A 27,246-nucleotide genomic window follows, 5' to 3' on the forward strand; every position below is an offset into this window, starting at 1 on the left:
GTTGTCCTTGACCTTAAGTGGAGATGTTCTGCCTGTGATTCATACTGCAGGGAATAATAATAATAATAACAGTTACACACAATGGTCACTAGACTAAACCAAGTTCCCATTGAATCACGGTCACCTAAATTTTTATTCCTTTGCTTCATACTTTAGCTTCTGACACACCAATCTTAGGTCATCCTGGTTGTACTGACACATCTAATTCTATTTCACTGATTTGCAATCTTAACCTGCCCCACTCAAAACTTACTCCAAAAGAATGTACTTCAAGGATGAAGTTTGAACAAAATCTTTGAAATAATTCATATGACAAAATTTATTTCATCTGGCAAAGAATTGGTAGAAATTTTATTATAGGAAAACATAATGTTTGTATCTTTAATTGCAATAGTTTGAGGATACAGCACACTGTGACACAAAATGGGAACTTAACAAACATGTGTTGAGCAAACAAATGAAGAAAAAATGGATTTTAAGAAGAGATACGAGTTGCAGCCATGGTTGAAGAATTATATCTAATATGTAATTTGTGTATTGGAGTATTACTGGCTATGGCAAAAGAAGAGCTATGCTGCATCAAACTTGTAAAACACCTAATGTTGTATGCTAAGGAGTTTGGTATTTATTTCATGGATTTTAAACTAGATAAATTTCATGAGTATTGGGGGAAAAGGAAAATAGAATGGGATGGATGTTAAGCGAGAACTCGGTTTCAATGATGTGAGTGTGAGCTACAATTTCTAAGGATGGAGATCAGTAAGAATGTAATAAGGTACAGATCTTCCTCAACTTATGATTGGGTAATATCCTGAGAAATCCATTGTAACTTGAAAATATCATATATTGAAAATGCATTTCATAGACCTAACCTACCAAACCACATAGTTTGTTAGCCTACCTTAAACAGGCTTGGAACACTTACACTAGCCTACATTTGGGCAAAATAATCTAACAAAAAGCCTATTTTTAATAAAGAGTTAAATATCTCATGTAATTTATTGAATACCGCACTGAAAGTGAAAAACAGAATGGTTAATGGGTACAGAATGGCTTTACGTGTACCAGTTGTTCCCATTCATGATAGCGTGGCTGACTCGGAGCTGCAGCTCACTCCTGCTGCCCAGCATCACGAAAGAGTATCATACCACATATCGCTAGCCTGGGAAAAGATAAAATTCAAAATCTGAAGTATGGTTTCTACTGAATGTGTATTACTTCCACACCATCACAAAGTCGAACCACGGTAAGTCAGGGACTGACGATATTTGATGATTTGGAAGTCATTGGTGACTTTTGAGAAGGTAGATTGACAAATAGGTGGAGACAAAGCAAGAAAAAGTCAATTACATTTTCTGTTCTGGCCAAAATAGAGTAACAGGGATCAGAGTTACCCTCTGGAACACCTAAAAAAAGAAGGGTAGGGAAATAAGACAACAGTTTGCAAGACACTGGACATCAAGGAGCAGAGACTCATTCCTGAGAGACAGGAAATAAATGATGTGAGCCTTATGGTTGCTTCATGTTACCTGAGTTTCCAGGCCACAGCTCAGGGAGGGGGATCCCAGGCAGAGACCAGCAGTCTCACTAAATAAAGGAGAAAGGGCTGAGAGACTCTACAGAACACGGTGGGTAGACTTTTCAAGACAGAGTACCAGAGAGGAGAATGATTCACAGAGAGGGAACTCCAGAATCTTGCACCTAACTGTTCAGCTGTTTACTGTTCACTGATTGGCAATCTTAACTGTTCAGCTGATTACTGTTCAGCTAACTGTTCAGCTGATTACTGATCAGCTTATGTGTGTGAGTACATTACTAGAGGGCAGGAAAGGAACCACTTAAATGGACTATAGAAAAGAGTGCCTAGTATTCATATAGGGCCTGAGATACTGACTTTTCCTATCAGCCAGACTGTAAAACCTCAAGATTAACAGGGCAATGGACAATATACATGGAAAGGTCTTGCCTCGGTGGTTGGGAATATTTAACCATATATTATAAAAGAACAATACAGGAACATTATTTAGCCATATAATATAACAGGAGACTTCTATATTTCTTTCTACCAAATCTTTAAAAGGACCTAAAAGGATCAAACCATTTCCAAGCACCTTAACAGTATCCCAGAAAAAAAGGTAAAAAATATTTGTAAAAATAAAAAGTTATCCAGCACCCAAAAAGGTAAAATTTACAATGGCTGGCATCCAATAATCAATTATCAAGGAAGCAAAGAGGCAGTCAGTAATCACCCTTGTAATGAAGAAATGAAGCAATCAAAGCCAACTCATAATCGACACACATGTTAGAATTAGCAGAAATGACCATAGAACAATTCTTATTACTATACTCAAAAGGTTCAAAAAGTTAAGTTAGAGACATGGAATATATTTTTTAAAGTCCTAAATCAAACTGCTAGAAATGAAAAATGCAAAGTGTAAGATAATAAAAAAAACACACATTGAATGGCATCCATGACATTATTAGACACTGCAGATTAGTGAACTTGAAGACTAAGCAAGAAATATTAACCAAAATAAAACACAAACAAAAAGAAAAGATTTTTCAAAATGAGCAGAGCATCAGTAAACTGTTTGAAGAAAACTTCAAACAATCTAATGTATATATATAAAAAATTGGAGTCTCAAAGGAGAGGAGAGAGAAGGCAAGACAGAAAACATGTTTGACGAAATAACGGCAACTTTTCCCCGATTTTAATGGAAACTATGTCCCCAAATCCAAGAACTTCAACAAACTTCAAGCACAAGAAACATAAAAAAAAAAAGGACAAGTCATATAGCAAACAAATTGTTCAAAAACCGTGATAAACAGAAAAATTTTAAAGCAGCCAGAGGGAAAAAAGACACATTACATACAAAGAAACAAAAATCAGGATGAAATCAGACCTCTTATCTGAATAATGCAACTGAGAAAAAGTAGACAGCCTCCTTAAAGAAAGAAAAAAAATTGGTAAACTTAGAATTCTATGTACAGTGAAAACATCTCTTTAAACCAAGGCAAAATAGGGATTTTTTTCAGTCATACGAAAGATGAACAAATTCATTACCAGCAGACATAAAGTACCCCCAAAAGAGTTGAATAATTTCATTTAGGCAGAAGGAAAATTATACCAGATGGAAATAAGTATCTAAAGGAATAAAGAGTAGTGAAATTGATAACTACATGGGTAAATAAGATTTCCTATATATTAAAATCATTGGTGATTCAGTATTTAAAGAAAGGTATTTTTTTAGGTAGTATGGAATTTGTAAGATACATAAGAGCAAAATGGATGTCAACAGTAGAACAAAATTGGGAGGAGAACTCAATCAAATAGAAGACAGAAAAAATAGAGATAAATCAATGAAGGTAAAAGCTGATTCTTTAAGAAGACCAATAAAGTATATTAACCTCAAGCCAGTCTAATTAGTAAAAAAAAAAAAGACTGCTAAAATCAGCAACGAAAGAGGTGACATCACTCTACAGATTCCACAGCTATCTAAAGGATAACAAGAAGTAACATGTATACTTTGACTATAATTTTGACAAGATAGATGAAATAGATATATTCCTTGAAATACACAAACTAATAAAGTTCATTCAAGAATAAAGACAATGTGAATATACCTATATCTATTAAAGAAGTTGAATTTTGCTTCAGATTCATCAATATTTTATCAACTATGAGACCAACATTCATATATACTCCTCTCATATTTTTGTAGTGTTATGAACATTACACTGTTGTATCAATTACTGGTGAAAATGAAGCCATAAGTAAAAGCAGAATTACTCTTAAAAAAAATGATGTAGTTGGGCTTCCCTGGTGGCACAGTGGTTGAGAGACCGCCTGCCGATGCAGGGGACGCGGGTTCGTGCCACAGTCTGGGAAAATCCCACATGCCGCGGAGCAGCTGGGCCCGTGAGCCATGGCCGCTGAGCCTGCGTGTCCGGAGCCTGCGCTCTGCAATGGGAGAGGCCACAACAGTGAGAGGTCCATGTACCGCAAAGAAAAAAAAAAAAAGATCTTGCTAAGTCACTACAGCATGGGAGGAATCTCAAAATAATAGTGTTGAGTAAAAAGAGAATTGTATAGCTCCACTTATATTAAGAGTGTAATGAAATAATTATGACAATTATTTTGTTAACCAAAAATTTAAACCTATGGTCAAAACAATGTTAACTCTCCTTAATAATGAAATTATTAACTCCCCTTTTACAATTCCATCAAGCCCCCAAAACCAGATTGAATACTACTTACTTAAATTGTAGGTAAAACTTGAGTTATGCCATTTTACCTTATCTCCCAACTAAATATAATTTTTAAATTTTACAATATTCATAAAAATTCACCACAAAGGAATATTTCCATATCCTATGTCACAGATACAGAACAGCAGGGTGCTTCAACTCCCTGGCAAATGTAGTTTGCAAAATAGACATCTGTGATCAAAACTACACAGCAACATCAAATATCCTCAGAAATCTATTCATATGCTTTGCATTTCATGAATAGCAATTTAAAATTCACTCATTAAGAAATCAAGCAACTCCTTTACATTTCCAAAATAACAGCTAAAACTGTCTGGGACAGGAAAATTTGTAGCTAGAAAAATTCATAGTGCAGACCTAAAGTGTACTTCTGTTTCCATTAATGAAGGAATTCATCTATAAATGGAAGTATATGTATATATTTCATCCTTATAGGAGAGGATATCTGTTTATGTGCAAATATTCTATTTCAAATGAAGTTTGCCTGTGAGCATCGTGTGCCTGAAGAACCAGGTCCTTTCTATGTAGTTTTGGAAGCCAAAGCCTAGAATTACTCTCTAATCTAAAATTTCTCACCACAACCTTAAGTCCATATCACTGCTGTATCTTATTTATGCAATGATTTCCAAATTAGCCTCTCTTCTTAAGTATATTTTTATAAAATGCAAATCTGGTCAAATTCATATGCTTGTTAATTCTCCAGGCTCATCTAAACTTACCTATACACATAAACACATCTCTCTCACACACACACAGCCACACAAACACACTCTTACATTCCAGATTCCAGTCAACATGTCCTTTTCATACCTCTATGTCTTTGTACATGATCTTCCCTATTGTTAGGGTTTCACTCAGGCCACTGTGATCTTGTTTCAATGCTCTCTCCTTCGAGGCCAATTTTATGATTGGTTTTATTAAGATCTTATGTTTTTAGACAAGGACCCTCATTTGCCAGTTGCCTTCTACTGAAGAATTCATTCTAATACTCCAGACAAATGAGTAACTAACGCCTTCAAAATCTAGGAAATTGAGGCTTCCCGGGTGGCGCAGTGGTTGAGAGTCCGCCTGCCGATGCAGGGGACACGGGTTCATGCCCCGGTCCGGGAAGATCCCACATGCCGCGGAGCAGCTGGGCCCGTGAGCCATGGCCGCTGAGACTGCATGTCGGGAGCCTGCGCTCCGCAATGGGAGAGGCCACAACAGTGAGAGGACCGCGTACCCCCCCCCCAAAAAATCTAGGAAATTGAAAAACTTATTTACTCACACATCAAAGAGGCCAATATTATGCCCTCTGGCTCAGCATTATCTGGTTTCTGTGGCTCTTCATTCAAGCCTCTGACTTTGTGAAGCAGCTTTCACCCTTACACTATTCCATCCCATAAAATCTGCTTTTCCACATTTTGGTTACGTGACCTTGCATTTCACAGAACACATTTACTCAACTATAAAGTGGAAACCATATCATCAAACTCAAACTTTGGTGAGAATTAAATGATCACTTTACATAAGTCCCTAATATTACAAGCATCACAGAATGATACTCAGCAAATATTTGTAGAAGAGTAGGAGGGAGAGAGGAAGGAAGGAGAGTTCCAAAAAGGTACAGAGAACCCAAGAAAAAAAAAGCTTTAATGGGGTTTATCTTGTGTGATAGCCTTCAATTAAAGCTCAGTCAATCTTATCTATTAAGATGAAAAAAATGTATTTGCAAAATGAGAGTCACTAGAAAAGCTTCCTATTGCTTATTGGTGATGGCTACTTCCAGTGAAATAAACTTTCCTTGGAGAAATTATGTGGTTTTTTCCATTGCTGTAATTACCTGTATTGGTATAAGTTGTCATATAGAAATAAACAGGAGCAATGTTTGATCTCTTTGGATTTTTTTTTTTAGCATCAATGAGACTTTAAGAAATAACCTGCCCTCAAACCTGTAGTTTTTAGGAGAGAGAAACCAGGAGAGCCTTATATATCTGTGTTAGTGTAGCCTCCTAAAGTTTTCAAAGCCCATTCACAATCTTTGGGGTTTTTTTTGTTTTGTTTTGTTTTGTTTGTTTGTTTGTTTGGTTGGTTTTTTTTGCGGTACGCGGGCCTCTCACCGCTGCGGCCTCTCCCGTTGCGGAGCACAGGCTCCGGACGCGCAGGCTCAGCGGCCATGGCTCACGGGCCCAGCCGCTCCGCGGCATGTGGGATCCTTCCGGACCGGGGCACGAACCCATGTCCCCTGCATCGGCAGGCGGACTCCCAACCATTGCGCCACCAGAGAAGCCCATCTTTGGTTTTTTTGAGGTTAACGATATAGAGAAACCAGAGGGTATTATTGTCTTCATTTTAATAACAGAGAAAACTCCAGATAACTTGAGTTACCTAAAGTGTGAGATCTGAGTCAGTGTCTTCTAATTGTGTGCATTATTTCCACACTGACATTCAGCAATATTATGAAAAATGAAATATACATCTTGAAACCTTGGACCCCAACTATTGAAACTAGGGCAATAACATATGTACCAGAGCCTCTAATAAAGAAAACACAAAGATATACTTTCATTTTCTGGAATGAGTTGTACCCTGCTTTTCATCTTGCCTGTTGTTGGTCAGTTATGTGGCAGGAGGGGGGATAAATTCCTTTCTGGATGTAAAAGCCACAGACAAGGTGGAAGTGGACTGCATGGCCACTCATACTCGTATCATGCTCTCCTGATCTTTCACCATTTAAAAAAAAGTTAAGGATATTGTTCTCTTTCAATCTATCATTAGAGTAAATAAGGAACTTTTATTGTGCATAATAAAGACAATGCCTTTAAGTAAGCAAATATTTATGGCATAATTTATTCAACACATATTTCCATCATGAGGAAGAAACTGATAGTACATGGAAGAATTGAAAGGTAATGAATAGCCACTCCTGTTATTTAATGTCTTACAAAATGGAAACCTGTGATTTCTTAATTATCGCCCTTTCACTGCTTCTTTTTGCGCCAAGTGCACAGCACTTAACTTTTTACATCAAATTGTATCCTACTAAAAAAGGGAAAATATTATACCTCATCCTATTTTTTGAAACATATATTTTCTATTTGCTACAACCCTAGTGAAAACAAACACTGTGTAATTATTAAACATTGCTAACCAGGTTAATTATGCTCATATTAAAATTCTTTAAAATAAAGATTTGCTGAGGTTAGGAAAATAGGTTGCAGTAGGGTGGAGCAAACTTTCTCTCTGTTAAAATTCCCTTTGGTGGTACGTGTGTCCATGTGAGCCTCCACTTTAAGCCAGCCACGTGCCTAAAGTTGCTGGTATATTATACAAATATTATAATAATCAGTTGTATTACAGTGTCACATAAGGGGTAACAAAACCTTTGGAGAATTTTGTTCTAGGAATATGTAGTTTAATAAAGAAAAAGGAAATTGCTTTTCATTTCTGACACTCTGCATGAAACAGCATTAAAAGCCCAGCCTTTTGAGCCAGGCAGAAATGAGTTCATAGTCCAGCATTGCCATGTTGTTATCCTGCGGCTATAGGCAAGTGGCTTTGCAGAATATGTTATCTCGTATACATACATATATACATACATATATATATATATATATATATATACATACATATATATATATACGTATATATATATATATATACACACACACACACACATACATATATACCTAAATATAAAAGAATATTATTCAACCATAAAAAAGAAGGATCTCCTACCATCTGTGACAGGGCTGGACCTTGAGGACATTATGCCAAGTGAAATAAGCCCGACAGAGAAAGACAAACACTCTATGATCTCACTTATATGTCGAATCTAAAACAAAAAACTCACAGAAACAGCAGAATGGTGGTTGTTAGGTACTGGTGGGTGAGGGAAATGGGTAGATGTTGGTCAAAGTGTACAAACTTCCAGTTATAAGGTGAGTAAGTTCTGGGGACCTAAAATACAACATGGTGACTATGGTTAACAGTGCCATATTATATACTTGAAAGTTGCTAAGACAAACCTTAAATGTTCTCACCACATACACACAAACATTTAATTATGTGAGGCAATGGATAAACTAACCTTACTGTAGTAATCATTTCATAATACATACAGGTAACAAATCATCACATTATATACCTGAAACTTATACAATGTTATTTCTCAATTATATCTCAATAAAGTTGAAAATTTTTTTAATTAAGAAAATAAAAATTGGGCTTTCCTAGTGGCACAGTGGTTAAGAATCTGCATGCCAAACTTGCACAAGCCTCTTAGATAGCCTCATCCACCAAAGGGCAGCAACAAGAACAGCAGAAGCAACAAGAACTACAATCCCGCAGCCTGTGCAACAAAAACCACATTCACAGAAAGACAGGCAAGATGAAAAGGCAGAGGGCTATGTACCAGATGAAGGAACAAGAGGAAACCCCAGAAAAACAACTAAATGAAGTGGAGATAGGCAACCTTCCAGAAAAAGAATTCAGAATAATGATAGTGAAGATTATGATGCAGGACCTCAGAAAAAGAATGGAGGCAAAGACTGAGAAGATGCAAGAAATGTTTAACAGAGACCTAGGAGAATTAAAGAACAAACAAACAGAGATGAACAATACAATAACTGAAATGAAAACTACACTAGAGGAATCAATAGCAGAATAACTGAGGCAGAAGAACAGATAAGTGACCTGAAAGACAGAATGGTGGAGTTCACTGCTGCGGAACAGAATAAAGAAAAAAGAATGGAAAGAAATGAAGGCAGCCTAAGAGACCTCTCAGACGACATTAAATGCAACAACACTCGCATTATAGGGGTCCCAGAAGGAGAAGAGAGAGAGAAAGGACCCGAGAAAATATTTGAAGAGATTATAGTCGAAAACTTCCCTAACATGGGAAAGGAAATAACCACCCAAGTCCAGGAAGGGCAGTGAGTCCCACACAGGATAAACCCAAGGAGAAAAACGCCAAGACACATAGTAATCAAATTGGCAAAAATTAAAGACAAAGAAAAATTACTGAAAGCAGCAAGGGAAAAACGACAAATAACATACAAGGGAACTCCCATAAGGTTAACAGCCGATTTCTCAGCAGAAACTCTACAAGCCAGAAGGGTGTGGCATGATACACTTAAAGTGATGAAAGGGGAAGAACCTACACCCAAGATTACTCTAACCGGCAAGGATCTCAATCAGTTTTGATGGAGAAATCAAAAGCTTTACAGACAAGCAAAAGCTGGGAGAATTGAGCACCACCAAACCAGCTCTACAACAAATGCTAAAGGAACTTCTCTAAGTGGGAAACACAAGAGAAGAAAAGGACCTAGAAAAACAAACCCAAAACAATTAAGAAAATGGTCATAGGAACATACATATCGATAACTACCTTAAACGTGAATGCATTAAATGCTCCAACCAAAAGACACAGGCTTGCTGAATGGATACAAAAACAAGACCCATATATATGCTGTCTACAAGAGACCCACTTCAGACCTAGGGACACATACAAACTGAAAGTGAGGGGATGGAAAAAGATATTCCATGCAAAAGGAAATCAAAAGAAAGCTGAGTAGCAATACTCGTATCAGATAAAATAGACTTTAAAATAAAGAATGTTACAAGAGACAAGGAAGGACACTACATAAAGATCAAGGGATCAATCCAAGAAGGAGATATAACAATTATAAATGTATATTCACCCAACACAGAAGCACCTCAATACATAAGGCAACTGCTAACAGCTACAAAAGAGGAAATCGACAGTAACACAATAATAGTGGGAGACTTTAACACCTCACTTACACCAATGGACAGATCATCCAAAATGAAAATAAATAAGGAAACAGAAGCTTTAAATGACACAATAGACCAGATAGATTTAATTGATATTTATAGGACATTCCCTCCAACAGCAGATTACACTTTCTTCTCAAGTGCACATGGAACATTCTTCAAGATAGATCACATCCTGGGTCACAAATCAAGCCTCAGTAAATTTAAGAAACTTGAAACCATATCAAGCATCTTTTCTGACCACAGTGCTATGAGATTAGAAATGAATTACAGGGGAAAAAAACGTAAAAAACATAAACACATGGAGGCTAAACAATACATTCCTAAATAACCAAGAGACCACTGAAGAAGTCAAAGAGGAAATCAAAAAATACCTAGAGACAAATGACAATGAAAACGAGACGATCCAAAACCAATGGGATGCAGCAAAAGCAGTTCTAAGAGGGAACTTTATAGCTATACAAGCCTACCTCAAGAAACAAGAAAAATCTCAAATAAACAATCTAACCTTACGCCTAAAGGAACTAGAGAAAGAAGAACAAACAAAACCCAAAGTTAGCAGAAGGAAAGAAATCATAAAGATCAGAGCAGAAATAAATGAAATAGAAACAAAGAAAACAATAGCAAAGATCAATAAAACTAAAAGCTAGTTCTTTGAGAAGATAAACAAAATTGATAAACCAGTAGCCAGACTCATCAAGAGTCTGGAGGAGAGGACTCAAATCAATACAATTAGAAATGAAAAAGGAGAAGTAACAACAGACACTGCAGAAATACAAAGCAGCCTGAGACTACTACAAGCAACTCTATGCCAATAAAATGGACAACCTAGAAGAAATGGACAAATTCTTAGAAAGGTATAACCTTCCAAGACTGAACCAGAAAGAAATAGAAAATATGAACAGACCAATCACAAGTAATGAAATTGAAACTGTGATTAAAAATCTTCCAACAAGCAAAAGTCCAGGACCAGATGGCTTCACATGTGAATTCTATCAAACATTTACAGAAGAGCTAACACCCATCCTTCTCAAAGTCCTCCAAAAAATTGCAGAGGAAGGAACATTCCCAAACTCATTCTATGAGGCCACCATCACCCTGGTACCAAAACCAGACAAACATACTACAAAAACAGGAAAATTACAGACCAATATCACTGATGAACATAGGTGCAAAAATACTCAGAAAAATACTAGTAAACATAATCCAACAACACATTAAAAGGATCATACACCACGATCAAGTGGGATTTATTCCAGGGATGAAAGGTTTCCTCAATATATGCAAATCAATCAATGTGATACACCATATTAACAAATTGAAGAAGAAAAACCATATGATCATCTCAATAGATGCAGAAAAAGCTTTTGACAAAATTCAACACCCATTTATGATAAAAACTCTCCAGAAAGGGGGCATAGAGGGAACCTACCTCAACATAATAAAGGCCATATATGACAAACACACAGCAAACATCATTCTCAATGGTGAAAATCTGAAAGCATTTCCTCTAAGATCAGGAACAAGAAAAGGATGTCCACTCTCACCACTATTATTCAACATAGTTTTGGAAGTCCTAACCATGGCAATCAGAGAAGAAAAAGAAATAAAAGGAATACAAATTGGAAAAGAAGAAGTAAAACTGTTACTGTTTGCAGATGACATGATATATACATAGAGAATCCTAAAGATGCCAACAGAAAAGTACTAGAGCTAATCAATGAATTTGGAAAGTAGCAGGATACAAAATTAATGCACAGAAATCTCTTGCATTCCTATACACTAATGATGAAAAATCTGAAAGAGAAATTAAGGAAACACTCCCATTTATCACTACAACAAAAAGAATAAAACACCTAGAAATAAACCTACCTAGGGAGACAAAGGACCTGTATGCAGAAAACTGTAAGACACTAATGAAAGAAATTAAAGATGATACCAACAGATGGAGACATATACCATGTTCCAGGGTTGGAAGAATCAATATTGTGAAAATGACTCTACTACCCAAAGCAATCTACAGATTCAATGCAATGCCTATCAAATTACCAATGGCATTTTTTATGGAACTAGAACAAAATATCTTAATATTTGTATGGAGACACAAAAGACCCCGAATAGCCAAAGCAGTCTTGAGGGAAAAAAAACGGAGATGGAGGAATCAGACTCCCTGACTTCAGACTATACGACAAAGCTACAGTAATCAAGACAATATGGTACTGGCACAAAAACAGAAACATAGATCAATGGAACAAGATAGAAAGCCCAGAGATAAACCCACTAACCTATAGTCAAATAATCTATGACAAAGGAGGCAACGTTATACAATGGAGAAAAGACAGTCTCTTCAATAAGTGGTGCTGGGAAAACTGGACAGCTGCATGTAAAAGAATGAAATTCGAACACTCCCTAACACCATACACAAAAATAATCTCATAATGGATTAGTGACCTAAATGTAAGACTGGACACTATTAAACTCTTAGAGGAAAACCTAGGAAGAACACTCTTTGATAGATACCACAGCAAGATCTTTTTTGATCCACCTCCTAGAGTAATGGAAATAAAACCAAAAAGAAACAAATGGGACCGAATGAAACCTCAAAGCTTTTGCACAGCAAAGGAAACCATAAACGAGATGAAAGACAACCCTCAGAATGGGAGAAAATATTTGCAAACAGATCAACGGACAAAGGATTAATCTCCAAAATATACAAACAGCTCATGCAGCTCAATATTAAGGAAACAAACAACCCAATCCAAAAATGGGCAGAAGACCTAAATAGACATTTCTCCAAAGAAGACATACAGATGGCCAAGAAGCACATGAAAACCTGCTCAACATCACTAATTATTAGAGAAATGTAAATCAAAACTACAGTGAGGTATCACCTCACACCAGTTAGAATGGACATCATAAGAAAATCTACAAACAACAAATGCTGGAGAGGGTGTGGAGAAAAGGAAACCCTCTTGCACTGTTGGTGGGAATGTAAATGGATACAGCCAGTATGGAGAACAGTATGGAGGTTCCTTAAAAAACTAAAAATAAAATTACCATAGGATCCAGCAATCCCACTACTGGGCATATACCCAGAGAAAACCATAATTCAAAAAGACACATGCACCCCAATGTTCACTGCAACACTATTTACAACAGCCAGGTCATGGAAGCAACCTAAATGGCCATCGACTTACAAATGAATAAAGAAGACATGGTAATACATACAATGGAATATTACTCAGCCATAAAAAGGAACGAAATTGGGTCATTTGAGACGTGGATGGACCGAGAGACTGTCATACACGCGTATGTGGAACCTAGAAAAATGGTACAGATGAACCGGGTTGCAGGGCAGAAGTTGAGACCAGATGTAGAGAACAACGTATGGACACCAAGGGGGGAAAGCTGCAGGGGGGTGGGGGTGGGGGTGTGATAAATTGGGCGATTGGGATTGACATATATACACTGATGTGTATAAAATGGATGACTAATAAGAACCTGCTGCATAAAAAAATAAAATTCAAAAATTAAAAAAAAAAGAAACTGCCTGCCAATACAGGGGACACGGTTTCGAGCCCTGGTCCAGGAACATCCCACATACCGCAGAGAAACTAAGCCTGTGCACCACAACTACTGAGCCTGCGCTCTAGAGCCCGTGAGCCACAACTACTGAGCCCATGCACCACAGCTACTGAAACCTGCAAGCCTAGAGTCCATGCTCTGCAACAAGAGAAACCACCACAATAAGAAGCCCACACAACACAACAAAGAGTAGCCCCTGCTTGCCACAATTAGAGAAAGCCCACGCGCAGCAACAAAGACCCAATGTGGCCACAAATAAAATAAATAAATAAATTTATTTTAAAAAATAAATAAAAAATAAAAACCACTGAAATCTACTATATATTGTATGTTTGCAATCTTTCCTCTAATTTTTTTAAAAAGCAAATTTAGCATGATGAACCTTCAAAATTTTCACAGTACAGTACAGTGCATCAGTACCAATATTTAGTGGATCTGTATTCAGTGGACTAAAAAACTCCATAAGATCTACTACTTATTACACCATTATTATTGAGCCTCTGGGAGAGAAACATCTGTAATGGAAACACAGACAATATCTAAGGTTCCTTTTCTGCTGTTTTTAGAGAGACAAGACAGTTACTCTTGAAATTAAATAAAAATTCAGGACAATAATATAAGAAATGTCTAAAGGCCATATAAATGTAGCCCTTGATAAGCTACTTTTTGAAGTTTAGTTCCTCTGTCTCAAACTAATCTTCAGGATTTATTGATTCCAAAAGCTATTCACATGCTGGAAATGTGCTACCTACTAACACTTCTACAAGAAAAAATATAAATGAGATTTCAGGGACCAGCTGGAAAAGAAAAAAAAAAGAAAAAAGGGGGGAAAGGTATTATGTTAGCCTTCCAAACTCACAACAGAAGAACCTAAAGTTTAAAAATGAACTTGAGTTTTTTCATAATGAATAGACTACTTTATCAAGGTCAGTCTTTTAAAAATAATTGCTACCACATATTCATTGAAGCCAATGAGCTAAGTGTAACATTAGCATCATTTTAAATGAATCATCTAACTTAATACTTATAATATATGGTATTATTAGCCCCATTCTTCTGATGACTAAATCACTATATGCAAGTTCACATAGCTTGGAACAAGCTTTCAACTGAGGACTTTTTGACACAGAAGCCCAAGTCTTTCACACCTGCGAAAGAAATAAAGACTGCTTATTGCATTCATTTTGTACCTATATATCTTAAATGAAGGAGCAGTACACTGAGAATATATATAGATCATGAATTATCTCAATTCCCAGGGCTGCTATTTTATCATTAAGCTATTATTGTTAACTTTCTGCTAACTACCAGAATATTGACTATTATAACTAAAATTAAAAAGAGGACTTCAATTTACAGACAAGTGAAGTCACACAGTATATGTGTGTGGTGACATCTCAAATTTGGGTATTGACTTTTACCTTTTCAGTGTAACAGTTTATCAAATGACAGCATGGTGCTTAAAAGGTTTTACTTATAGGCTGTTTTCAAGAGGCAAATGTCTTGGGAATTTTTCTCACTTCACTGTTCTTTAGCATAGTGTATACCCTATGGCTCATTTTCCCAGTTAATGATCAACTTGAGCAATATGTCTTTTTAATGTGAATATGAAAGTTGTGTTCTGCAAGATGATGATGACAGAACACAGCAACAAGCTTTTCATTCATTTATTTTTGCTAGCCTTTTTAAAATTAAAGTCATCTTACCAATAGTTCATGAAATTATTATTTAGAGCAAGAACCTTATTTATTTACTCCTGGGTAAGAAAATGAAAAAGTTAATAAAGTTCATAAAACTCCATTACCTAATGAACTCTAGTTCAATAATGCACAATAATGCACCACAGACTTACATACAAAGGGCCTTGCAAACACTTAACCATGAGTTAAATCAATCAAAATAAATACAGTTGCAACCACAAAATTGACTACATTGAAAATATGTATAACATTTCTGAGAATGTTTTGTCCATCCTGCTGGGTAAAAAAGTCACTGCTGTAAACAACTGTGGTTTTTCCTGTAATTTGGCAACAAAACAGTCAATATACAATACAGCTCTTCTTATTACAAATATATAGGCAGTCAATACATATGTTGACTGATTGGTTTTACTTTTAAAAAGCTATTTCTGTGGCCCACTGTTGATCTGATTATAATAAATTTTATACCAGAAATAATCTTAACACAGTGTTTTTTTAGACCCTGTCAACAGTTAGTCTCCAAACCGACAGATCTTGATTGAATACTGTTTTCCTAATAGTGATAAGGAGGAAAGCTAAAGTAAACTTAGTCAAGCCTTCCTGTAGTACTTTAATTCCCTTCATTTAATATAATTACTATCATCTAGAAAAAGACAACCAAACTTTAACCTGTCACCAAAATAAAGATGTGATAAATTAGTTCCAAAATCCTGGAGGAGGAAATGAAATGGGCATGGAGGAAAAAATGATATTCCCTTGCTCCTATCTTCATAAAGTACTTCTTAATTTATTTATTTAATACAAAGATATTAGAAATTTCCAATAATATACCAGATTAAATTTAACAAAATTTGATTGTAAAAAATGTATTTCCAATGCTGTATATTCTAAAGTGACATGGTTCCATTTCTTAAACGGCCCTGTGCCTTAATATGTTCTTTAATTTATAAATATTTTAGTAAAATAAATCTGAAAAATTCGCCCTATAAAATCACTTCTTAGAGTTTCCCAATGCCCATGAGTTCATTAAATGCCATTTACAATAACGGATTCAAGAAATAAATTTAATATTTGTTAAGCGCAGTGTTTCCTAAACTCATTTGACTTTAGAAAAGATTTTTTTTTCAAGTAATACCTATTAAACTCTCAAATATCAAGTGGAACATCCTTTGGAAATACACCAGATAAGAGAATATTATCTGTGTTTACAATTCAGATTAAGCAAGTTATAAAAATTAACACAATATTACATTTATATATTATAAATAAATAACTAAAATACTCTTTCTGGAATTTAAATCTTCAGTATATGAACTGAATAATGCAATGAATCAGGCAAAAGGGAAATAAAATTGAGGAAATACTACAGAATGTTAAATAAAAGTTACAGTGATTAAATATATGAGGGATAATTAAGAAATATGGTGATTAAGTCCAACACAAAACTAGCAGAAGTTCTAAAATCAGTTAACATAAGAAACAGAGAAGAAATCATCAGAGACATTAATAAAATAATATCCCTTAGCTGAACAAATATCTGAGTTTTCAGACTGAAATAGGTCCACAGAGTAATGTACAGAGTTCAAAGTGTTAAAAAAAGATTCATAGCGAAACATACGCTGATGAAATTTCAGAAACTTAAGTATAAGGCTTTCTAAAAAGATGTCAGAGCAGAAAAACAAGGGACCTACTAAGGAATCAGATGTACATCTAACCCTTTACCAGAACTGCTGGATACTAGACGTCAACAGAATAATGCCTGATAAAAACTATTTTATACCAATAGTTTATACCCAGTCAGATGACCAATTCTGTGAAAAAAGAAAAAAAATGCAAATGCGAAGAAAATTTTCCCACCACATGTTCATATTTTTAAAATTCTATTAAAGTATTTTTACAAAAAACTATTGCTTCAAGTTATGTCAGAGTGTTCTGCCTATGGTTTCCTCTAGGAAGTTGTATAGTGTCCACTCTTAAACTAAGGTCTTTAATCCATTTTGAGCTTAGTTTTGTACATGGTGTTAGAGAACATTCTAATTTCTTTCTTGTACATGTAGCTATCCAGTTTTTCAGCACCTCTTATTGAAGAGACTGTCTTTTCTCCACTATATATTCTTGCCTCCTTTGTCACAGATTAATTGACTGTGAGTATGTGGGTTTATTTCTGGGTTCTCTATCCTGTTCCATTGATCTATGTGTGTTTCTGTGCCAGTACCATACTGTTTTGATTACTGTAGCTTTGTAGTATAGTGTGAAAACAGGAAGCATGACTCTTCCAGCTCTGTTCTTCTTTCTCAAAATTGTTTTGGCTATTCAGGATCTTTTGTGTTTCCATACAAATTTTAAAATTATTTGCTCTAGTTCTGTGAAAAAATGCCATTTGTAATTTCATAGGGATTGCACTGAATCTGCAGATTGCCTTGGGTGGTATGGTCATTTTAACAATATTGATTCTTCCAGTCCAAGAACACGATATATCTTTCCATCTGTTTCTGTCATCTTCAATTCCTTTCATCAATGTCTTATAGTTTTTGGAGTACAGGTCTTTGCCTCTTCAGGTAGGTTTATTCCTAGGTATTTTATTCTCCTTGATGCAATGGTAAATGGAATTGTTTCCATAATTTCCCTTTCTGACATTTCATTGTTAGCATATAGAAATGCAACAGATTTCTGCATATTAATTTTGTACCCTGCAACTTTACCAAGTTCACTGATGAGCTCTAGTGGTTTTCTGGTGACACCTTTAGGATTTCCTATGTATAGTATCATGTCATCTGCAAACAGTGACAGTTTTTACTTCTTCCTTTCCAATTTGGATTCCTTTTTTTTTTTTTCTTCTCTGATTACCGTGGCTAGGACTTCCAAAACTACGTTGAATTAAAGTGGCAAGCATGGGCATCCTTGTCTTGTTTCCCATCTTAGAGGGAATGCTTTCAGCTTTTCACTGTTGAGTATGATGTTATCTGTGGGCTTATCATATATGGCCCTTATTATGTTGAGGTAGGTTCCCTCTATACCCACTTTCTGGAGAGTTTTTATCATAAATGATGTTGAATTTTATCAAAAGCTTTTTCTGCATCAATTGAGATGATCATATGGCTTTTATTGTTCAATTTGTTAATGTGGTGTGTCAGACTGATTTGGGATACTGAAAAATCCTGGCATCCCTGAGATAAATCCCACTTGATCATGGTGTATCATCCTTTTAATGTATTGTTGGATTCAGTTTGCTAGTATTTTGTTGAGACTTTTTGCATCTATGTTCATCAGTGATATTGGCTGGTAATTTTCATTTTTTGTAGTATCTTTGTCTGGTTTGGGTATCAGGGTGACGGTGGCCTCAAAGAATGAGTTCGGAAGTGGTACTTCCTCTGCAATTTTTTGGATTAGTTTCAGAAGGATCAGTGTTAACTCTTCTCTAAATGTTTGGTAGAATTCACCTGTGAAGCCATCTGGTCCTAGACTTTTGTTTGTTGGAAGTTTTTAAATAACTGATTCAATTTCAGTACTGGTAATCAGTCTGTTCATATTTTCTATTTCTTCCAGGTTCAGTCTTCAGAGATTGTACCTTTCTAAGAATTTGTACATTTTTTTCTAGGTTGTCCATTTTATTGGCATAGAGTTGCTCATAGTAGTCTCTTAGGATCCTTTGTATTTCTGTGGTGTCCGTTGTAAGTTCTTTTTCATTTTTGATTTTATTGATTTGGGCCCTCTCTCTTTTTTTCTTGATGAGTCTGGCTAAAGATTTATCAATTTTGTTTATCTTTTCAAAGAACCAGCTTTTAGTTTCATTGATTTTTTTTGACCGTATTTCATTTATTTCTGCTCTATTTTTCGGATTCCTCTCCTAAAGTAAAGAAAATATAAGCAAAAATAAACAAATGGGACCTAATTAAACTTAAAAGCTTTTGCACAGCAGAGGAAACCATCCACAAAATGAAAAGACAACCTATTGAATGGGAGAAAATATTTGCAAATGATATGACCAATATAGGGTTCATATCCAACATGTATAAACAGCTTATAAAACTCAACATCAAAAACAAACAACCCAATTAAAAAATGGGCAGAACTGAATAGACATTTTTCCAAAGAAGAAATGCAGATAGCCAATAGGCATATAAAAAGATGCCTAACATCAGTAATCATCAGGGAAATGCAAATATTGGGTGGGCCAAAAAGTGCCTTCAGTTATTAAGGAAAAATAAAAGACACATCTTTCATTTTCACCAAGAACTTTATTGAACAACATATTCACCCATTTGTTCCACTACCTTCTGCCATTTTTCAGGCAAATTCATGATTCCATCTTCCCATAACATTTTATCTTTTTGAGCAAAGAACTGTTCCAGGTGCCTTTTACAGTCTTCCGGGGAATTGAAAGTTTTTCCATTAAGAGAACTTTGTAAAGACCAAAATAAACGGAAATCCAAAGGTGCAATGTCTGGTGAATAGGGCAGATGAATCACAACTTCCCAGCCCAGCTGTAACAGTTTTTGCCTGGTCATCAAAGAAACATGTGGTCTTGTGTTATCCTGGTGGAAGATTAATGCATTTTCTGTTGACTAATTCTGGATGCTTTTGTTGACTGCCACTTTCAGTTGGTCTAATTGGGAGCGCTACTTGTTGGAATTAATCCTTTGGTTTTCTGGAAGGAGCTCATAATAGAGGACTCCCTTCCAATCCCACCATATACACAACATCACCTTCTTTGGATGAAGACCAGTCTTTGGTGTGGCTGGTGGTGGTTCATTTCGCTTGTCCCATGATCTCTTCCATTCCACATTGTTGTACAGTATCCACTTTTCATCACCCATCACAATGTGTTTTGAAAATGCAACGTTTTCATTACGTTTCAGTAGAGAATCGCAGGTGGAAATATGGTCAAGAAGATTTTTTGCACTTAACTTATATGGAACCCAAACATCAAAGTGAGTCACATAACCAAGTTGGTGCAAATGATTTTCAGTGCTTGATTTGGATATTTTGAGTATGTTGGCTATCTCCCACGTGGTATAATGTTGATTGTTCTCAATTACTGTTTCGATTTGATTGCTATCAACTGCAACTGATCTACCTGACCATGGAGCATCATCCAGCGAGAAATCTCCAGCACGAAACTTCGCAAACCACTTCTGACATGTTCAATCAGTCACTGCACCTTCTCCATACATTGCACAAATCTTTTTGTGCATTTCAGTTGCGTTTTTACCTTTCTTGAAATAATAAAGCATAATATGCCAAAAATGTTTTCTTCCATCTTCAATATTAAAATGGCTACACAAAAATTTACCAATTTTGATAAGTCTTTCTTTATATGCATGCTGATATGACAGCTGTCACATACAATCTAACAAAATTGTTTTGAAGAAAGTTAAAGACAACTAAGTGCTACTAGAGCCATCTTACAGAAAAAACTGAACGAACCTTTTGGCCCATCCAATAAAAACCACAGTGAGATATCACTCCACACCTGTCAGAATGGCTATCATCAAAAAGTCAACAAATAACAAATGTTGGTGAGGATGTGCAGAAAAGAGAACCCTTGTACACTGTTGTTGAGAAAGTAAATCGGTGTGGAAAACACAGTGGAGTTTTCTCAAAAATCGAATGGCAGAGATACCATGTGACCCAGCAATTCCACTCCTGGGTATATACCAAACAAACAAACAAACACTAATTCAAAAAGATACATGCATCCCAATATTCAAAGCAGTGTTATTTACAATGCCAAGGTATGGAAGCAACCTAAGTGTCCATCAACAGATAAATGGATGAAGAAGATGTGATATATATATATATATATATATATATATATATATATATATACACAATATATATATATACAAATATATATATAATGGAATACTACTCAGCCATAAAAAAGAATGACATTTCCAGCAACACGGATGGACTTGGAGGGCATTATGCTAAGTGAAATAAATCAGACAGAAAGATAAATACTGTATGATATTGCTTATATGTATCATCTAAAAATACAGCAAACTAATTAACATAACACGAAACAAGCAGACCCACATATATAGAAAACAAACTAGTGGTTACCAGACATGAGGGGAAAGGGGAATATAGGGGTGGGGGAGTGGGAGGTACAAACTCTTGGGTGTAAGACAGGCTCAAGGATATATTGTACAATACGGGGAATATAGCCAATATTTTGTAATAACCGTAAATGGAAAGTAACCTTTAATATTGTATAAAAATTTTAAGTACTTTAGCAAAATAATTTTTAAATGAAAGAATAATATGAGAATTTTAAACAGTGGTGATACCATATGATCTGTAAGAAGAAAATAAATCTCCAAAGAAATAAAAATAAATACATTATGGCTGCAACTAGAGAAAACCCGCATGCAGCAACAAAGACCCGACATAGCCAAAAATAAATTAATAAATAAATACATTTTTAAAAATAAAGAAAATAAATAAATAAATACACAAGACTTTGGAAACTGAGACATTTACCTCTTAAGCAGTAGGTGATTAACATCACAGATTTATATTTGTTACTCTATAGATCCAACTGCAATCCTTGATTTTTCCATGAATAATAACAGTTAGATTTTTATCTCTTTCATGGTGCTTACAACAATGCCCATGAAAAAGCTGTTTTCTAAAGATTTGATTCATCTTGGATTATTCTTTTATCACAGTATTTTTCATGACAGAATTAATTGTTCTAAACATGTTTATTAACTTGTCAAGGGAATATTTATCATTTCCTTTGTTAGATGTAGCTGAATGATGTTTTCTACCTAACTAACAAGTATGCCTTAGTTTCTCCTTGTGAATGAGGAATGATAAATGCCTCTTTTGCCTCTGGCTCTTCCTCTGTAAACTGGACACAATATAGATTCTTTCTAAATTTCGTATGAAATCAAACAAATGGGTTATTTGTAAATCAATATAATTTATGTAACATGGTTTTGCATGTTATCTGTCTCAGAATAAGCATCCAGTATAATATTGCTATTTCATACAGTATAATTAGAATTAGAAAACAGAAGTAAACTATATTCAACGCATAAAGGGGAAGCAAAAGTCACAGAGATCTTCTTATATCTCACAAATATTTTCATTTATTTATAGGAATATGCTTTAAAGTCTCAAGACATTTAGTAGATTTCATGTTTATTTATATAGTAAGAGAATTTTCATAAGGGTATAATTTTAGCTTCCTTACTTAGAAAAATTCTGAGGAACTTATATAAGAGCCAATGTTTCAACCATTCCCTTAATAATACTGTAACTAGCAAGCTAATGAGTATTCACTTCTCTAAAATATCCTAAAGTTCAACTGGGCAGCTTCAAAATTTTTCATATGACTGTTGGTTAAAACTTTTATTTGTACCTTGTATCCATTTCATTTTTTTTACTTTCCAAAAGAATATATTGTATAAAGGACTCATATCTAGGATATATAAAGCACTCTTAAAACTCAACAATGAGAAAACAAGCAACCTAACTTTATATATGTGTGTATACACACACACACACACACACACACAATCTATAAGAACAAAAGAAAGAAAAATACATATACACATATTTTTACCAAAGAAGATATACAGATGGCAAATAAGCATATGAAAAGATGCTCAACATCATATGTCATTAGAGAGATACAAATAAAACCACAATGAGATATAACTACACACCTATTAGAAGAGCTAAAATCCGATAACTGACAATACCAAATGCTGTTGAAGTGCAACAAGAACATACATTCATTGCTAGTGAGAATATAAAATGATACAGTTATTTGGGAAGACAGTTTGACAGTTTCCTACAGAGCTAAGCATAGTTTTACAATAGGATCAGGCAATCATATTCCCCAGCTAATTGAAAACCTATATTCACACAAAGGCCTATACCCAAATGGTTATAGCAGCTTTTTCTTTAATTGTCCCAAACTGGAAATAATCATATCATATTATCCTTCAACAGGTGAATGGATAAACAAACTTGGTATTCGAGATGATGGATACTTCAGGGGATAAAAGGGAAGAAACTATAGATTCACAGAACAACATGGATGAATCCTAAATGCATGTTGCTAAGTCAAAGAGGCCAAATTCAAAAGTCTACATATTGTATGATGCCGTTTATTCAACATTCTGGAAAAGACAAATTATAGGGATGGAAGACAAATCAGCATTTGTCAGAGGTTGGGAGTGAATGACTACAAAGGCCACTCACAGAGAATATTTTAGGTTGATGAAACTGTACTGTATGGTACTAGGCATAAGATACATGACTACGCATCTGTCAAAACACGTAGAATAGTACATCAAAGGGTGAACTTTAATGTATGCAATTTTTAATCAGAGTATCCTGGATGTAATGCATACTGGGACAAATAAATTTAACTGTATTCCCAATATATGATAAAACGGCACTGAAGGGGGTGGAGAAAAAGGAACTGACATAAGTGACTTTGGAAAATGATGTTATGATTGGTAAATCTAAGACTAGGTGCAAAAATAACTGTACATAAACACCATTTTAGTTGGTAAGTTTGTTTCTCACAGGAATACAGTTAAGAAATATGAAAACACATTTACACTAGTGTAGAACAAATAAGTAAATAAATGGTAAATACTTTGAGTCAGGTTTCTCACTGTTAGTAACAGAAGTTACAAATAAGCAAGAGGCAAAAGCTAGAATGAACCATGTGATACTGGATTAGAGTCAGACATTAGTATGAACTCACGTTTAGTTTAATAGGTATAGAGATAGACACCTATAGGAAGGATTATAGATATGTGTATACATTGGTTAATATACATGCATATATTCCATAACTCTGCGGAGAGACTAGAAACAATGACACCAAGTAGCAACAAACACAGCTAGCATCCAGGCCTTAGTTTCTAAACATGGTTCTCCAAAATGACAAAAACCAGACATCCTTGGAGAAATGACTAATTCTAGGCCTGGGGCAATGAAAACACAAGATCAGCCTGGAGCATTATGTAGGGACAGGAAATAAGGCAGCACTCAAAAATCAAAAGGATACAGGCAGATCAAAGGGACACAAGAACCCAACTGAAGGAGCACCTGATGGCCTAAGCTGGAACAATTTGAGTCATAAAATTAATTAAACTTTAAAGTTATAGAGAAATATAAAATAAATATTCATGAGTCCATACTGATAGAAATAAATGAATACATAGATAAATGGGGAAAAAGGTACAAATCTTTCTTACAAAGAATTTCAAATAACATATGTAAATACTCTTCCCTCCAGGAGATGGGGCTTAAGCTCCCTCTTCGGAGTATTGGCTGGATTCCAAAAAATAGATTATGGAAAGGGAACAATAGTAACTTCACAGTGAAGAAATCTGGCAGACCTCACCTTAACCAAGTGATCAAGGTTAACATCACCAGTAAGTCATGACTGACACAAGGTGATGAGAAAGACATTTCACCTCTATGGTAATCTTCCCCAAAACCCCCAAAACCCTGGTCTGTCTAATCATGAGAAAAACAGCAAACAAAGCCAAATTCAGGGCCATTCTACAAAAGGCTGGCCAGTACTTCTCAAAATTATAAAGGTCATGGGAAACAAGGAAAGGCTGGGAACCTGTCAGAGACCATAGAAGAGAGATGATAACTAAATTCAATGTGATATACTTGATTAGGTCCGAGAACAGAAAAAAGACATAATTGTAAAAAAAAATCGATAAATCTGAATAAAGTCTGGAGTTTAGCTAAAAGTAATGCACCGCTGTCTTTTTAGTTTTAACATATGTACTACGTAAAATAGTAACATTAGAGTAAGATGCGTGAAGAGTATATGAGAACTCTCTGTACTATTTCTGCAACTGTTTGATGAATCTAATATTCTCAAAAGAAGGTTTAGTTTTTGTTTAAGTGCATAGTTGCATTGCATTATGATGAATCAACACAGAATAGCTATTAAGCATAGTAGAAACTGTAGCTCCTGTAAAGTGCAGATTTGCAAAACCCCCTCTCTCCATATAAATTGTATCAGAATTTTCTAGAAATGGAGCCAAGAACCTGCATTTCATATAGCTATAGGTGAATCTTATGCACACCAAAATCTGAGGATTCCATTTCTAGAGCCTTGTGCCTTTTATAGTCCCAAAAGACTTTTAAAGGCTTTAAAAACCAAAGTAGTAATGGTATTATCCAAGGTAACCAAATTTGAAGAAAGTCAAAATTCAGCATATGCAAGATAGTAAGGAAAGATAATATGTATATAACTGGTGGGCACACAGGATAACAGGGTCATGATAGTTTGGCAAGTGGATTCAAAGTATGGTAAGTATCCAAGTGGCAGCTCAAAGACTAAAAGTGGAAGCAACTTGCTTATTCAATCAACCCTTCCTGGGTTGAAGAAAAGTGATATTGCTATGGAGTGCAGAGAAATTACAACGGGCCTGTTCAATCAATAGGCAACAACTGCCTTAGTATGAAGTGATACTACTCCAAAAATGAAGAGTGCTGTACTGACAACCAAAACCAACACCACTAAGCTAATAAACAAATGCTCAAGCAAGTTGAAAGGCTCTGACTGGAGTGTTCTATAATGAACAGATGAACAAGGGAATGAGAATAAACTATGAAAATCAACGTGATGAAACTCACTGGTTAAATGAAGCCTAATTGGTCTCAAGTATGACATCCTGTGTGTCTCTGCCCACCCTCAGTTGCCTACCACATTTACTGTGGTAGAATTCATGCTGGCTCAGGGCACCAGTTTTGAGCCCCAACAGATTCAAGTAGTCCACAACCTTGCTGCCTCCTCCACCCACACAGCATATGCCAGTCCTCCTCTGACACCCAATCACATTCCCTCTGAATGAACCCACTTCGGCATTCTTCTGCCTGCATCAGCTAGCCCTCACTCATGTTTACCATTTATGATGGTTAATTTTACATGTGAACTTAGTCTATGGTGCCTGGTTCTTTGGTCTAGAAGCTGCTGTCAAGGTGTATTTTAGATGTGATTAACTTGTAAATCAGTAGACTTTGAGAAAAGCAGATGATTCCTCCATAGTGTGCTGGACGTCATCCAATCAGTTGAAGGCCTTCAGAATGAAGACTGAAGTCCTCCCATGAATAAAGAACTATGCCTCCAGACTGCAATAGAGAAACTCTGTCTGAGTTTCTAGCTTTGGGACTCAAGACTGCAACATGAACGTTTACCTTAATTTCCAACCTGCTGACCTACCCTGCAGATTTCTGACTTGCCAAGCCCCAAAATCACATAAACCAAAGCCAATAGACAATTCCTTAAAAGAAATCTCCCCTCCCCACATATATACATTTGATCCTTGGACAACATGGGGGTTAGAGTGCAGTTAAAAACTGCATAATCCGGTTCTGCGTCCGCAGATTCAACCAACCACGAATCGTGTAGCACTGCAGTATTTACTGAAAAACATCCGTGGATAAGTGGACCCACACAGTTCAAACCCATATTGTCCAAGGGTCAACCGCAATACGATAGCTTACCCTATTATATAAAATACAATAACCTATTATATATCCAATCCAATACAATATAATATAAATATCCTATTAGGTCTGTTTCTCTGGAGAACCCTAACTAATACACTATTCTGATCATTTTTCTACCAGTAACACTGTAACCATCTTCTCTTATAATGAAATACACTGCAGCTATTTTACCATTGCTACACCCAATGATATTTTTTCTTAGTAAGGTATGATATTTAGATAAGTTATAATCAATATATAGACTGAGAGATTCCCATTTTGTTCTTTGCATCAAATAGCATAGAATCAATATTCCATATCCTGGCTGAGTATCAGAATCACTTGTGGCACTTCTTAAAAGTACAGTTGATCCTTGAACCACACAGACTTGAACCGGGTGGGTTCACTTAATCTACAGTACTACTCA

General features: G+C 35.5%; 1 pseudogene across 1 annotated transcript in view; it reads left to right on the forward strand.

Moving 5' to 3' along the window:
• The first annotated feature begins 1,049 nt into the window (after window positions 1-1,049).
• LOC309808868 (ferritin heavy chain-like) overlaps window positions 1,050-27,246 on the forward strand; it is a 34,889-nt pseudogene continuing 8,692 nt past the window's right edge. Inside the window, exon 1 of the transcript in view lies at window positions 1,050-1,139. The product of the transcript in view is annotated as a ferritin heavy chain-like (transcript). The remainder of the gene's footprint in view (window positions 1,140-27,246) is intronic.

This window comes from Mesoplodon mirus (genome assembly GCF_964341445.2).
Source record: "Mesoplodon mirus genome assembly, chromosome: 7".
In the NCBI taxonomy this organism is placed as follows: Eukaryota; Metazoa; Chordata; class Mammalia; order Artiodactyla; family Ziphiidae; genus Mesoplodon; species Mesoplodon mirus.